General features: G+C 49.1%; 1 protein-coding gene across 1 annotated transcript in view; it reads right to left on the minus strand.

Moving 5' to 3' along the window:
- plxna2 (plexin A2) overlaps positions 1-16,868 on the minus strand; it is a 138,764-nt gene that overhangs the window by 77,031 nt on the left and 44,865 nt on the right. The gene's annotated exons all lie outside the window — the stretch shown is intronic.

Here is a 16,868-nt window from a genome sequence, read left to right on the forward strand (position 1 = left end):
CAGTCTCTGAGGTGCCGGATGTGCCTCACCGTGCTGAGCTCGAGAGAGAGAGAGAGAGAGAGAGAGAGAGAGAGAGAGAGAGAGAGAGAGAGAGAGAGAGAGAGGAGGAGAGACAGGGAGGAAAAAAAAGAAAAAAAGAAAAGAAAATCCCACCGTCACCAGTAATGCAGAGGAAGCGATTTTGCAAGGTGTTGCCAAGGCAACAGGGCCGGCTCTGACCTCAGGAACACCCCCACATCCACCACTGAAGCCCCCAACATTCACTACGGTAAACAGCTGGCACTTCTGGGACTTCCTGCCACCTATACCTCCCTTAATACATGTATGGACCAGCACACACACATACACACACACACACACACACACACTGGCGGCTCCACTACATCCCATCCATTTTTAATGAGAGTTAGCCGGGGCTGCTGCCACGTCAATGGAATGAGGCACATCGATCATGAACACAATACCCAGTCCAGCAGCGAGAGCGGGTGAGAGCACGGCAGATGCGGCCAGTTGTGTGTGTTTGTGTGCGCTCGGCGAAGAAGGCACGGGAGCAGAGTAAATACACTGAAGGAATGAACACCAATGAGATCTACAGTCAGTGGCCCTGCAGCCAAGAGCTGCTCTGCGAAGAATTCAATTACACACGAGCGGACGGACGGACAGACGGACGGCCGGCTTCCCCAAATCGTGTAATTCTGTGAGGACAACAGCCTCCTCTTCCTCCTCCTCTTCCTCTTTTCTATTCCTCCACTGCGGGAATGCTGTGCATTAAATATGAGAATACGAGGGCTGTTTGGCCCATTTTAGCCAATTAAGGCAGGTTTGAAGCGTCAAGACGTGAGAAATGAGAGTCCTGGTGTGTTCTGCGTCAGAGGGACTCGGGTCAGTCATTAGTTTCACCGACGGCGGACGATATCCATCTCATATCCATCTCATCAGTCGCCGAGGAGGTGTGGAAGGGTTGTGTTTGGGTGTTGTGGCTGCTTGCACGGACAGCCAGGTCCCAGGGCTCGCACCAATTACGCCCAGCTTGATTAAGCAGAGGCTGGATGGGGAGTGGGGAGTGGGGGGCGGGGGGTGGAGGTGGAGGGGTGGAGGGGTGTTGATCCCTTGGAGGCCTCCGGGTGACAGTGCAAACACGCCATAACAGCAGGAAGCTTTGATGATGGTTTAAAACCCACATTCCAGGAGATAATGAGCACAAGTATTTCATTACAGTCACATGTGCACATAATGACTGCACACTGAAAAAATTCTCCTTGTCTTGTGGGAAAAAAATGTATGTATATATATATATATATATATATATATATATATATATATATATATATAGATATATATATAGATATACATATATATATATATACATTTATATACATACATACATGCATCCATACACACACACACACACACACATACATAAAAACACTAAAACAGCCTTAATCCCCCCGGAGACAAACTGTTGCTGCTGCTGCTGCTGCTGCTGCTGCTGCTGCTGCTGCTGTTTTGATCTGCACTGAGAGGAATTTTTGTTCGAGCGCTTGTTTTCGTTGTTCCCCTTGTTACAGATGTCAGCACGGTCAGTGCCAAGTCGGTTGAGGAAAACAAGTTTTGTGCAGAAAAGGACAATATTGAATTTCCTGTACCGCATTACATTTGCTGAAAGAACTGTCTGTGCACCGATGCCGGATACGCTCGGGATAAATGGGTGTTGAGAAAAATACAAAAGGAAATGCCGTCTGCGTGCGCGTCGGCTGCGCGCTCCCTCCGAAGGTCGCAGCCTTTTTATATTTGGAGGTTTTCAGAAAAAACAAAAGTGATCCTACAGTGGAGGAGATGGCTTTCAGAATAAATATTACTCATCGACTTTAAGAGGCGGAAAAAACCTGGCGGGAGGGAAAATAGGCAAAATAAAATGATACGGCCCGACTCATCCACAAACAAGCAAACAGCCGCTGCCAGGTCAGAAAATGAGCTGCTGTAAAAACGGGGGGGCTTTTAACCTTTCCTGTCGCGAAGCAGCCAGTTCACACGCTGATGAAAAATGAAGCAAATCTTGTTTGAACTTGTAAATTAAGAAGGCACTGCGGTGCCAAGAGGCTGAGGTTTAAAGGGTAATAAAAGAGGAGGGGAGGGAGGAGTAGAGGTGACATTACTGCACAAAAACAAACGAGAAAAACAACAACAAGAAGCCAGACAGGTGCTCAGTGTCTCTCCAGAGTCATCTGACTGAACATCTCGCTATCACAGCTCCATCCAGGGGAACTGCTGCTTCCAAATGCGTATGCAAAAACTAAAGTGAAGCCCCCCCCACCCCCAATTTCCACACTGGGCCTTTAACCCGCTGCCTGCCTCCCTCACCCCCTGTGTCTGGGCGAGCGAGCCTGGTCCCTGGCAGCTCATCAGAAGGAGCAGACTGGCTGGGGACAAACTGCCAGGCAAGGAGGGGAGGGAACAGGTCAGGCATGCCCCTTCTGACCGCAGCTTGAACTCTTCAATGGTCATTATATGTTGACACTAGAACCTGGGACCTTAACTGAGCATTTAAAGAGGCAGCACAGTCCAATGGCTTGTTTGGGTTTTTTTTTTTCTCATGGTGTTTCGGAGCCACTGTTGAAGAGTCAGCGGTTTTGGCGTCTCTTTCCTCCAGATTCCTCATAAATCCTTCAGATTTCTCGTAAATGTGTGTGTGTGTGTGTGTGTGTGTGTGCGTGTGTGTGTGTGTGTGTGTGTGTGTGTGAGTGTGTGTGTAGTCACATTCTATGCAGATTTGATCACCGCTGAGGCGACTTTGCTCAATTATGCTGACCCTCTCTGAACCGTGGGTGGCAAGTAAATTCCAGTTTTACCACTTTTAAAAGGGCAAACAAGGGGACAGAAGTTGCGGCAGACATGCATTTGGGCAGCGCAAGCAGAACAAACGGACGCTTGCAAGAAGAAGGAGAAGAAGAGTAACAGAGTGCAAGGCCTAAATGGACTGAAACCAGTGAGTTAACAACAAAGGAGGTGAATAAGAAAATTTTCCTAAAATGTGTTGGTGTGTGTGTGTGTGTGTGTGTGTGTTCAGGGCATTATAGATTAGAGGACTAGCGGGAGGGAGTCACAGGAGGGAGTGAGGCACTGGAGAGAGCAAGAACAGAAATAATGGACTGAGGAATCGACCAGTGAGGAGGATGAAAAATTCAACCGGTCAATACAGCAAGGAGCGTATCAATTATGTATGAGTCCAACCACTTTTTTTTCTTTTTTTTTTTTTGGACAACAAGACGAAAGGAACAGCTTCGCCAAAAAAACGTGGGCAGCGAGATTTTGATTTCTCGTGCTCCTCGCTGCTCGCCCGCAGAGCCTTTCATGTAAAAAAAAAAAGCTTCCAAAACTCTTGGATAACGTCTTCAAAACGCATCTGATTCCTATTTGAGACGTCTTGATTTTCAGATTGATTTCCTCTTCTTCTCCTTTTTTTTTTTTTTTTTCCCAATGTCAGTCCATATGTGAGTTTTACACTCCTAACGAGCCAGAACCCAGTCGGGTGACGTGCCGACCAGGACCGGCTGATAAAACCTCCACATCCTCTTCTTGCTCTCACCTGGGAGCTTCTTGTACGAGGTTACAACGCCGCTGATATGATCTCGCCGACACTTTGCCTGACCCTCGCTCACCTTTACTTTGCTTATCTCTCTCATCCCTCCGCCCCCTCTCGCTCCTCCCTATGCGCTACTGTTTTGCGTGTCTCCTGAACGAGGTGGCTTCTCTCTGCAGTAACTCAGTGTGACCAAGACCGAGAAAAAAGAATAAGAAGAAGGAGAAGAAGAAGGAGAAGAAGAAGAAGGAGAAGAAGAAGGAGGAGAAGAAGAAGGAAATTACATCCACGCTGCTCGGCCACTTTGAACTCTCAGCCGTCATCCACCCCGCTTGCTCACTGGCAACTGGTTTAAAGGCTCACACTGACATTTAAGGGATGGAAGCGGGGAGTTGGGGAAGTGCCAAAAAGCATTTGCAAAATACGCGCATACGTGCATGTGGGCGCCCCCTCAAATACCAGCTCGCAAGAAAAAAAGTTTGATCCTAAAACCAGGATGATGCCTTCCCCAGTGCAGCCTTGACTGTTATTTTAAAGGCTGATCTGAAAATTGAACACAGAAAATGACTCATTTTTGTCTCTTCTGTGTGACACTGCGCATCTGCCAGAGCAAAAACCCGTGCAAGCGCTGCATGTGCAGTGTGGTCTTCTTCTGTTCATTAAGGTCGGGTCTTTGTCTGTCAAGATTCATTTACACCTCGAGACTCCCGTGGTCTCAGCCACTGTTTGACGTCCTTGTAAAAAAAAAAGTGGGCACTGATGTTGATGGCGTCCTTCAAAACCTCATATGCTTCATTAAGATTTGTAGCGGGGCTGAAAAATCTTAAGTTACTCTTTTTTTTAAAAAAAGAGCTTAAGTGGTTATAGAGAGAGATTGTGTGCTTCGCTATCGGCAACGTGGAGACTGAACCATATAGCGGAACAACGCATAGCTGAGACTCTTACATCTCTGACTGTGGCTAAATCAGACAACTGTAAGCGGTGATTATTCCTCTTCTTCATCTGCTTCCCTCCGCCGCCGCCTCTCCGCATCTGAAGGACGAATCAGGTGCGACGTCGTCGCCGAGTTTATTTAAATCGACGCTTTGGACTATCTGCCGCGTCAATCAAAGCTCTTCTTACGCGCACGATTCGCCCGCAGCCCCCTTTTGTCTCGCCGTCTACCCCGGCTCGTCTGCCTCAGCCCAAACACGTGTGTGTGTGTCTCTCAGTGTGAGGCCGGGCTGCCAGCGCTGCCAGTAATGAGGTGTACGCTCCAGTCAGCATGTGAGGAGTTAATAAGGTAGCAGAGGAGGCCATCACACATCAACAGGCTTGCGTGTCTGTGTGTATACGTGTGTTGTGTGTGTGTGTGTGTGTGTGTGTGCGTGCTGGGGGAGCCTCCCTGGCACACTTACAGCTGTCTGTGGACCAATGGCGGTATTGATTTAGAAAGAAAGGCAGACAGAAATGAATTCTGATCCGCACAGGGACTTCGCAGTGAGTTGGGAGTTTTTTTTTTTTTTTTTTGTGCGTCTGTGTGTATGTGTGTCATAGCGCGTGTGTGTGTGTGTGCGCGTGCCCGCTCGTGCATGTGTTTGAGCATGTTTGTTCTCTTTGTCTTGGGGTGTCTCCCAGTGTACATGATGTACATACAAATGAAGGGTTTGGTTACACCCCACTGATCTCAGGGCTGTTGCTCATGCATGAGCTCTGTCTCTGTGTGCGCGCGCACGTGTGTGTGTGTGTGTGTGTGTGTCCAAAAAGGGAAATGTATTGGGAGGAGGGGCACTGATAACAAGGCTCAGGTGGTTAGGGACAATTCATGTTATTCCAAAAAGTGTGTGTGTGTGTGTGTGTGTGTGTGTGTGTGTGTGTGTTTGTTTTGTACAAGAGGCACTCATGAATATGTATATGTCCGGTGTAAAGAAGGGAAAAACCAAAGCCGCCCCCTCAGCTGGGCTTCAGCTGCGCAGCATTAGCAGACCTACAAGAATCGCCCAGTTTTACCTCTTTAGACCCTTTTACACCGACTGTGATCTAATCCCGGTTGATTCCATGAGAAATCCATAGCGACAGAGGCTATGGGCAAAACTCCCGTCCGCAGTGGAGAGAGAGGAACATTAGGTTGGCTTGTGAGAAGTGTGAGTCTGTGCGGTGAGGACGAGAAGGAGGAACGCAGTGAGCGAGCGAGCGAGCGAGCTAGCGGTGTGTCTGGAAGTGCCGGGGCGTTTTTGTTTGGCAGGAGAGGGAAGAAGAAAAAAAAAAAATCAACATAATGAGCCCAAACTGCCTTTGTGTCTCACTCTCTACGTCTCACTCTCTGCGTCTCTCCTCTCCTCTCCCTCCACCCTCTGTCTCTTTCTCCCCTCATCCTCCAGACAGCTGCTTCTGTGCAGCCAAATTAGCTGCTCCCTCGCTGCTTTTGGAAAAGGGCAAATAAGTATTTCAAATGTTTGCTGTTGTTTCTTTTTTTTTTGCTAACACGTACAGAGCTAAAAGAGGGAACCTGCGTTTCGGCTGGAGGTTAAAGACACGCGTGCGGCGCTCTGCGCACACAAACAGGTTTTCAAATATCCGACTTTCGAGCCGGCGAGCGGCGATATTTCAACAGGCTGACTGAGGAGGCGCTGCTTAAATCACTGGCCTTATCTGGCCTCTGCTCCTTCTAATATTTATCCTCAAATATTGCGTTAGAGATACGCTATCCGTCCGCGCACATTCATCTTCCTCCCTCGGCCTCGGCCCGCGTCTGCATACGTACGAGGCAGACAAAGATGAATTTCTCGGTGGCTGCGTTGGTGGGTGTCAGCGTGCCTAGGTGAGAGCCGCGCTGCCATCAGCATATTAGCTCTGAAGCGCCTGTCTCGGCACAAACCTGCGAGTCAGGAGATTAAACAGAGAGTGAATCTGGTGGTGGTGGTGGTGTGTGTGTGTGTGTGTGTGTGTGTGTGTGTGTGTGTGGGGGGGGGGGGGGTGTAGTCTGCTGCCCAATACACACGTCTCTCACGTATCATCCTGTTGTTTGAAGCTCCAAACAGGGAAGGATTGACCACACGCACGCACAAACGCACACTCAGATGAGCACACGCACGCGCTCGCCGTTACAGTACTTCATCCATCACGAGGCCCCCCCCACACACACACACACACACACACCACCACCACCACCGTCTGACAGCTTTGTCAGAGCGAGCCGCAGGGGAGGGAAAGAATGGCATTGTGGGATTGAGTCCTCCCGTCGGACGCTGCGCTGACAGCAGAGAAGAAAGGCGGCAGAAGAGAGGAGGAGGCGGAGGAGGAGGAGGAGGAGGAGGAGGAGGAGGAGGAGAACCAAGTGGGGGAGAGTTGGGGAATATGATGCGCCACCCCAGTAACTGGAGGAGGAGGAGGAGGAGGAGGAGGAGGAGGAGGAGGTGAGTGTGTGTGTGTGTGTGTGTGTGTGTGTGTGTGTGTGTGTGTGTGTGTGTGTGTGTGGGAGGAGGTTCTGCTGTCGGTAGCCCATCAAAAGCAGCTGCTCGCCTGCTGCAGCCTGTTCATCAGCACTGGCCCCGCGGACGACAGACAAAAAACATACTGAAGACCTGGCAGACACACACACACACACACACACACACACACACACACACACACACACACACAAAAGACCCCCTCAGGCTTTGCCAAAGTGAACTAAATGAACTTGAGGCCCGTCGTGCCGCGACTGGCGGAGCAACACTGTAACTTGGGGAAGATAAACTGTCTGCAGCGAACTCAATGTGCGCTCACGCCCACCGGCTCGCTTATTCACTCCACTCGAACGGCAGCTGGCGGTGGAGTGAAGCGAGCCATCGGCCCTCGATCGGAGGAGGAAAGATCAGTCCGCAGAGTCAGCCGGAGACCTCGAAATAACCACCTTTGAATAAAAACCTGCTGCTGCTGCTGCTGCTGCTACTGCTGCCGTCCACCAAGGTGTCGGGCGTCGCTTCCAAACACGCGGCTCGACACCCTCTTCACTCGCTGATTGCGGGCCCATCTTTGCTGTTAAGGAGGGAGGCATTCAGCCGGCACAAAAACCCAGAAAAAAAAGAGAGCATGGAGAGCAGAGGAGGCAGACACGGCCGCCCCAATTACACACCAAACACATTGTCACTCCCGTTCACGTCGCTCCTGACAAAAACCCCGTCGCCGTTCCTTCAGCCAGCACTCGCGTTTCTCCCCGACGCTCTCGCCGGGCTCTAATTAGGCTTGTAAATAATTATTGCAATTAAAGCCTACAATTAGGCGAAGTGAAGCGCAGCCATTAGTTTCACAATAAATGTCACGAGCGTTTGGCGTCAGCGCGGCGAGGAGACACAAAACTCGCTGCCATTATTATGGAAGCAAACAGACAGACAGACAGACAGACAGACAGAGGGAAGAGGGGGTTCCATGAAGGCGCTTGACACACTCACAGCTCTTAATTATAGAGCTGATTATTCTGGACGGTTCCTTTGGCTCACGTGCACAAAGTGACAAAGTGCGCACGCACACGTGCACATAAATGTTCTCAGCAGCTGCTGATCGACCAGAAAAAAACAAAAAAACGACCCGTGAATACAAGCCGGGGACAATGGAAGGAGGCTCAAGTTTTACCTTTGAAATAAGGGACGCACTTATTATTTGTTTAGAAATAAATGTTGTTATGTGTCTGTGGTCAAAAGGCATTTCAATCAATCAATGTTTGTGGAATCTTCCCTGTGCAAAATGGAAGTTTTCTTTGGAATACTAACTTTTCATAGAATGCTGACAAAGCAGAAAAATAAAAAAAAATAAATAGAGAGGCACATGATTGGACTAACGAGTCCTCGGTGTATTAGTTACAACCCAAGCACACTTACTACTGTCTCTCTCTACACATGCTGCAACCTGCCCCGCGTCTGTCAACATTTTCAGAATCCCTGGTGGTTTCACAGAGGGAGGCTTCCATGCAAAAGAATAAAATGAAAAATAAATAAATAAAAATGGTTTTAATCAGAGGCTACATGTCGAGGAGCAACTGCAGACGGAGCGAGACAGAGGTGTCAGCCAGTCTGAGGATCTGCTATCCTTTTCCTCATTATCTCATATTATGTCAGGAGGGGCAGCGAGACGCTCTGCGGAGGGTCGGGGTGGAGGGGGGGTTGAGTTTTTTAGCCGGTGTTGAGGGACGTGCTGACACGCACGTGGTCTCGGAGGGAGACACGAAAAACACCGCCGGCGTCTTCATGCAGGCCGTTTCACCCCAAGCTACTGTCAAGGTGCATTCCCCTGGTTTCGCTGACAGCCGCGCGGTTGGCCAACGTATTTTACCCGTCTACTCACCAAATTCACAGCTCATCCTATTTGCTGAACTTGGCGGTTTGAATGGTGGGAGGTGGTGGGGGACGGTGAAGAAGGGAGGAAGAGGAGGAGGAGGAAGAGGAGGGGAGAGGTGAGACCGAAAGTAGACGGGAGGAGAACTGGGGGGTTTGGGCTGAGACCTGGCTGTTACAGGCTTCTATTAATTAACAGCTTGATGTGGGCTGACAGGACGTGTGCCGCTATCAAATAATGAGGTTAGGATTGGCCAATGGTTCCAGGGCACAAAACCTGATTAACACTAATCCAGGCTTAAGTCAATTAACAATGCCTGCTTCGGGAATCATGCAAATGAGGGGCCTTTGTGAGGTGGCCCAGCACAGGGGGAGCAAACAGGTCTTTACCATTCCGACATGCTAAAACATTGCTAGAACACAGCTAAGAGCAGTGAGGAGACTTCTATCGGTCATCAGGAGAGAAAAAGGGGCCGACTGGCAGAGGATTAATGCCATAAAAACATGATTTAATGAAGGAGGGTTGGGTCTCCAAATGACCTTTGGCATCACCCTAAATCACCCTGTGACCTTGACACAACCTCTGAACTGACCATTGTGAGACAGGCCATTAAACCAAAGGAAAAAAACCTCCATAGTGTGAAAGTAGAAAGTTCAGTTCCCAGACACAGAAATACAAAAAAAAAATAATACTCCAATTTATTTGAAACCTGGCAAGAAATCTGCATCTCATTATGACAAAATGTCACTGAGTAATAGTGGCTGACAAATAAAATGGATTTAAAATAAAACAGCATTCATACAATGCTGAGTTCACAAGCGCAAAGCAATTAAAAGATGGGCTCAGATGCATAATGCGGGCAAACAAGTGCACATTTGATTAGGAGAAAGAATGCGAACGACAAAATAAGCCACCAGCAGCAACAGCGACGCCAGAACGCGGCCTTACGTGCGCGCGCACGTGTTCACAAAGCTCCAGATTAACAGAGCTTGACAAGCGGGTCAGGGATGAAAGCGGCGTCTTCACAACGAAATAGCTAAATGGCATCATCAATAATGCTGGTTGTGCGTATTGACAGGGGAATTTATCCTAATTTGTCCGGGTGTCAATATCAAGTGAAGCCGTCACAGTGGAAACAGGGAACTTGAGCTGGAGGATCTGGGCAGCAGCGAGAGCACCTGGCGAGAGAGAAAAAAATGAATAAAAAGATGCCGAAGGAATTGATTTGTTGACCCTTGACCCTGTGGTATCCTCAATGACCCCTCTGGCTGAGCCTGCAGCCCAGATTAGACACGACGCGGCCAGTCTGTTACCATCAGGCCGTCCAGGAGGCGGGAAAGCAGATCGATGGCAGAGCACAGCCCACCATGGCTGACCTTGATGAAGAAAGAGTGGGATGCAGATGCCACTATGTGGAAATCACCACTACTTCCTCCCACAGAATGCAGAACTTCTCTACCCTCAGGTGACCCTGTCTCCACTTAGCGCACAGTGCGTGCAGACTTGCAGACTGTTTCCGGCGACATCTTGCTGTGATTTAGACAGAAACCATTTGGAGCGCAATTGATAGAAGGTGCAATGTTTTTCGTGGCCGAGCAGCCTCAGATGTGGCAAAGGGACGAAGGGACGAGGGAACATTCTGGATTTTATGCGAGAAGATGGGTCTGTTATTTTTTTTCCCTCGCTTCGTGTCCTCAAGAGGTAAAAGATCGGAATAATCAGCACTTCTGCCTCTTTGAAAACCAGTGTTGAAAAGGGGGGGGGGGGGGGGGGAGAGAGGGAATGTGACTAGAAAAGCACTAAGAGAGAGCCGGTGGGACTTCCAAGAGCTGCTAACTGAATTCAACACATTCCACTGATGGCATCGTCTTCCTGGGAGACGCCGCCTGATTGTCGGCGGCGCTGGAGACGGCCGAGTCGTGCTATTGTGGCTCTTTGTCCGACTGTCACCGCTGGGCAGCTTGGTGAGTAACACAGAGATGAGGGTCAGTGGTCAAACCTGTGGCCCTGCTCACTGTGTGGCAGCTGCAAAGCTAACTAGACTGCTGTCTGGCCAGAACAGGGTCAAGGGACAAACAAGACAACACCTGTTGATGCGGCGCTAGTTGCTGGACAGACCTCTGAGGCTCACCATGACTGGGGGGTAGGGGGGTGGGGGGGACTGGTTGAAGAAAGACACAATGACAAGTCTCAATTATTGGCTGCATCTTTTTTAACCTTCCGACTCTGGCTGCGTTTCCATGACAGTTTTTTGCAAAATAAAAGCGATATATGTAAAAATTTTGACAAAGTACAATTTTGATTTGCAGGTGCTTCCATTGAATGGTGTGGAGCGCATAAGGAGGATGGAGGTACAACATTTTTTGCAATAAATCTGCATTTTGATGTTGTTTGCTGTCAAGAATGATTGGTCCGTTTTTCTCTTTGATTACTTTTAAAAAATATTCTGTCTCCTCCGTCCAAACATAACGCACCATTTTCACTTGAAGGGAACTGGTCACGTGACCCCCGGTGACGTGTAAATGCGATATACTGTACCTCTGTACGGATATGTCTAAAAAAAACCACCTCATTTTTCTGCGTCCTTTTAGCCATATTTGAGAGGTTTTTCCAGGTTTTAGGTGTTCCCATGACCAGTTATTTATTGCAATATTCAGGTTTTACGCAATTCTAGGGTGATGAAAACGCAGCTTCTTATACCCACACTTCTTTTCATTTCACCAGACTGTCGTTTCAAAGCTGCTAATCGGATTGAACACGTACCGGAAGTCTTTTGAATGGACTATATGGACACTGGCCAGTCCAATCTGTTGTTGTGACGGGTGTCAACGGTGAAATGGAAAAACAAAAGACTCCCCTGCGCCTCAGCCCTTCAAGTCCGCGCAACGCTGTGACACATACAGTCCTCAGCGTAAAGGCCCCCCGCCTGTTTCCTTGGCCATTAACACGTGAAATCAGCGTGTCGCACATGCCAAAGTCCTGCATAGCGATGAGCCGCTCGCACGTCAGATAATCTAAGGCTGAACGAGGTGTGAATGGATCCTATTTCCCCCCGTCAAGATAACGGCTGAACCCATTTCCTCCCAATCTAACCATAGCAGCCAAACAAAGGTTGGCGGCTGGGGGGTGGTGGTGGTGGTGGTGGTGGTGGAGGCAGGGTGGATAACCAAGGAAACCCCTGGTGCCGAGGATGGCACGAGTGCTCCGAGGGAGAAAAGGGCGCGAGGAGGCCACGTGCGGGGGAAAAAAATGTTTGAAAAAAGGAAGAAAAGAATCCATGCATGGATTTCAAATTTCACAGCTGAGCACCTGGTAGAAATTGCCGGGCTTGAAAAAAATCCCCAAAAAACAGAGGTCTTTTCTTTTTTTCCCCCCCGATAATCTGTGAGCTATAATGCTGCCGTTCCATACATGGAGCTGAGGGCTGAGGCAGGAAGGATGGCACGCAAGGGTTGCAGGCTGATGGGATTTAATGTTTGCTAAAGAGCCAAAGAGTGTAGTGGAGAGTGACAGCGGCACATGGCTGAGCGCCTTCAATGAGGGGTGGGGGTGGAGGGTGGTGTGTGTTGGGGGGGGGGGGGCGTCTGCCCGTGAAAGACGAGTCTGTTTTACAAGGCGGCTCAGTATCCCTCAGTTGGTCATGCTAGCAAGAATTTCACACTTATCCTTATAAAGAGGCGGCAATTAGAAGGGCCACTATTTCACTGAGAGCACTGTTTAGTCTGTTATGGGCTATTACGTCCTCCCGTCTGCCACAAAACGCCACAAAAAACATTGATCTCCATTACAAAGTCAACACCTGCCTCTTTTCTTGGGATATAATTAAGCCTCGGTAGAAAAAAAGGCAACACTTTTATCTACTTTTGTCTCTGTTTCCTTTTTTTTTAGTCGCCGCTAAGGTGTTTTCAAAAAATAAAAAAAAACCTTTTCAAGCAGAACTCAGGCCACGCCACAGGTATCACTTCAAAACCCTTTCAGATGTTAAATCTTGATTGTTCCGCATGAATAATACATCACAGGCCGGCTTTTCCGCAGCACTGGCCGCTGACCAAAGCGGCCCGACACAATGCAGCCGCCGCTTCTCCACGGCGTGTGATGAGAGCTGCCGCAGGGTGCCAGCGGCCGTAGAGGCACAATGCGCCACAAAGGGAGCGGGGGGGGGGAGAAAAAGCCTCATAAAAATGTTGATAATCCAGCCCCCCACCACAAGACCTCATTGGAAACTTGAGTAGTTGTCGCTATTTATCCCCGGCGCGCTGCATTGTGCTGATAAAGCGGCGACAAAGAGAGGCAACGGCCCTCGAAGGCCCCGTGAGGGCCCCGGTGTCGGCCCGCCTTGTGGGCTAAACTTCAAAATAACGCACACAGACGCGGCGCAAGTAGGGGGATTGGGGGGGACAACTGAGGCCCCTTTTTCATTCTGGTGATAGCGATGACACACTCCAACGCGACTCGAGGTTGGTTATGTGGATTGAGTGGTTGAGTAGTTGATGGATGAGCTTTCAGTTTTGAACGTACTTCCAATTTCAAGGGAACAACGTGTTTTTGGACATGACAGCATTTCACATCAATGACAGTCTGAGTTTTGACAATCTTGACAATCAAGACATCAAGACGTCTACTGACAGAACACAGACCTTTTCTTAACATTAGTGTTATCTTAGCCAGCCAAGAACAAAAAAACATTTAAAAAAAAAAATCACCTCAATGTCAGTCTCATGATGGAAAATGTCACTTTCTCACAGATAACTGTGACACACTCGCACTAAAGGAGCATCCAGCCCACAAACTCCAAGAACTGATATAGAAAATACAAGTTTTGGAGGTTTTGAAGCACAGCCACCGTAGGAAACTCACAGATATCTGACAATAAATCTTGAGATGAAGACCTGCTGTGTTTTTCGGCGCTGTCAGCAATGATGCACTACCCGTCCCCGACAAACACACACAAAGACACTTTTCACCGCTACTGAAGAGGGAGAGTCACTGAGCCAGGCCTTTTCATCAGTTCCACTGCGCCGCTCCGCACTGGGTCAATCCCAGCACATCATTAATAAGCCCGATGGCGTTGTCATTACATCTGCAAAACAAAAAGCAGGCTTGGACGTGGCAGCGCGTGGCGTGGATCGAGCGTGACGCAGCCGGCTATTAAACACCGTGGCCGGCTGGGGGTCGAGCGGCGACACGCAGGGCGTAAATGGAAACAACAGAGCAGAAACTTATGTCACCGTGTCCAAGATAACTCAGCTTAGACGCCGAGCGCTGAGTCTCCACAATTTCCATGCATATGGAATGTAATCTATATATTGTACATGTGGGTGAGAGGGAGAGCGGCAAGATGAAAAGCCTCTAGAAGCTCTGTGGAAATTCCATTTGAATACAGAATGTGAAGCCTGCAAGTGTCTGTAATTACAGTTGTGTGTGTGTGTGTGTGTGTGTGTGTGCGCTCGCGCAAACGTGTGTGTGATTCCAAGAGCCATTGCATTTGCCTTGTACCTATGCAAATATGCAAACTGTGGGAGCTCGCTCCCCACGTGTGCCCGTGTGTGTGTGTGTGTGTGTGTGTGGTGAGTGTGTTGGTCCCAGTGTGTGTCTGTCTGCGTGTTTGTATTTACCAAGGCCTCGCACATCCCATCGTTTTTTTTTTTCATTTTTTGGCTGGGCTGCGACACGCACACAGACACGCACACAGACACGCACACAGACACGCACACAGACAGGTGTGAGGAGCCCAGATTGCGCCGCACGGCCTCGCTGAGCAAATATTTCTCTCCCGGTCCAATTTATGCCCGCCACTGGCTTTATCATTCACTGTCTGTCTGTCTGTCTGTCTGTCTGTCTGTCCGTCTCCCCCCTCGGCCCCCTCTGCGTTTGCTCTTTCCCACTGTGCCAGACACAGAGGGCCTCTTTGTTATTCAGAGAAGGAAATGCGAGTGGAGCCAACTCTGCCATGGTTTCTGTCTAATATCGTCCCTCCTTTTGTTCTTGCGCTCCCCCATCACGCTGCTCGGCCGGCGGAAAACATCAGCCGGCCGCTCGGGAACAAGTGCAGCTCGCACGTGATTGGACGCGGTGACGCGCCGGACGTGTGACTTGGAGCGCTACGAGCGTTGACATTTTGGACTAATGACAGGAGCGGCGGTGGAAGCAGCTTTTTAATTCATGCTGGGAATGACTTGGCCACAGCGACCACAGGCTTTATGTTTTAGTCATGTTCAGCCCCCGTGTTATTAATACATTTAATACCTGTACGAATGGAAAAAAAATGCTAAATTGGCAAATTAAATAGAAAAATATTAGTGATAACGTGTCTGGTTTTCTTTAGAACAGATTCAATATTTGTCCTCTCAATCTGATACTGTCTCACCATCAGCTCTTTTGTTGTAGATCAGTATTCCACCTGCCAGTCGTCTTTCAGCCAGGCTATAGATATACTGTAGCAGTGGGTAAGACGCTGTACATCTGATGTATGCTGCATCTCCCCCATTGATTCTTTAGTTAGTAAAATATTTACATCCAAACGCCATTCTGAATGCAAATGATTTCTGTGCCTTAACGCTGGCCTTCCTTCTCACAGTCACACAGCAAAGCAAACGACGTGTTGAGTAAATTGATTTTTTGAAATAAAAGCCGGAGCAACACAGCGGAAATATTTCATTCTGATTGTGTTTCTCTCCCAGGTGCGACAACTCAGTGCTATCCTTGAACACGCAGGGTTGCATCCCTGATGGCAGCGTGTGTGGTGTGTGTGGTGCGTGTGTGTGTGTGTGTGTGTGTGTGTGTGTGTGTGTGTGTGTGTGGTGTGTGTGGTGTGAGTGTGTGTGTGTGTGTGTGTGTGTGGACTTTTGTTTGCTCCCACCCTCCCCAGCCACTCGAGAGCAAAACAGATGAGTCTACAAGCTGAATGCTAATAACATGCACCAACATCTCATTCAGATGACGAGCAGTTATGCACTCAACATCAAAAGCCTGTTTCATCTGCGGAATAAGACGGAATAAAAGATCCGATCGACGGGGCAACATTCGCTGCGCCCGCTTTGGCGAAAATTAGTTTTATAAAGCAATGTTTTGTTTTGTTTTTTTATTTTTTTTTTTCATATTTCATGTTTCATATGTTGATGAATTCCCTCATAGACTACTTTTACCATTGGCGGTTAAAGTCCGGAACTGTTACATGAAGACACAATTGCGGCATGTGACACTGTGATATTTTTACTCTCACAGCAGGCGAATCTCGAAAAAACTGAGAAACTTTCCAAAGTTTTCTTTTCCTCCTCTCTTTCTCTCTCTCTCTTTTTTTAGCCGCGGATGCTGGGAAGAAAAGGAGCTGACGTCGATGACACCAAATCTGTTTCCTCCTCTCTTCCCCTCTCTGGGCTCGCCGCCGCTATTGTCTGGGTAAGTGCCTCGCCGCCGCCGCCGCCGCCGCCGCCGTAGCTCCTGCTGGTCCTTGTAACCTGCGAGCTGCGGCGGCCGCTCAGCCGCTCGGCTGTTGAGTGTTAAGAGGAGAGATAAGCAGAGGGGACGGCAATCTATCACCTCACACTGACAGACTCGCACGTCCTCCGACTCTGGGGTTAGCTGCAGCCGCCAGCCGCTCCTCCTCCTCCTCTTCCTCCTCCTCTTCCTCCTTCTCCTCCATCTCCTCCCTTTTTGTCCCTTCATCATTTCTTCCTCCTCTCCTCTCATATCTACCAATCTCTCCTCTGACCCCCCCCACCCTGCCATGCGTGTCTGCCTCCTCTGCTCCCTCAGTACGTCGGCAGCATTGAGGGCTATCAGCCCCCCCCGCCCCCCCCCCCTCCCACCAGTGTGCTCTGTCACTTCATTAGAAGTGTGGAAGGATGACCTCGCACTCTTGTCGCTCTCTCTCTCTCGAGTGTCTCCGCTCCGGCTGCACCATTGAAAGATGAGTTCATGGATTAGAAGTTGGTGTCTGACTTTCAGGAATTTCTATCTATCTGGAGAATTACACGTTTTATGAAGTGTTCTAGTT

The sequence above is a fragment of the Nelusetta ayraudi genome, unplaced genomic scaffold (genome assembly GCF_046127955.1).
Source record: "Nelusetta ayraudi isolate G7.1 ecotype Tasmania unplaced genomic scaffold, CSIRO-AGI_Nayr_v1 ptg000070l, whole genome shotgun sequence".
Taxonomy (NCBI): Eukaryota; Metazoa; Chordata; class Actinopteri; order Tetraodontiformes; family Monacanthidae; genus Nelusetta; species Nelusetta ayraudi.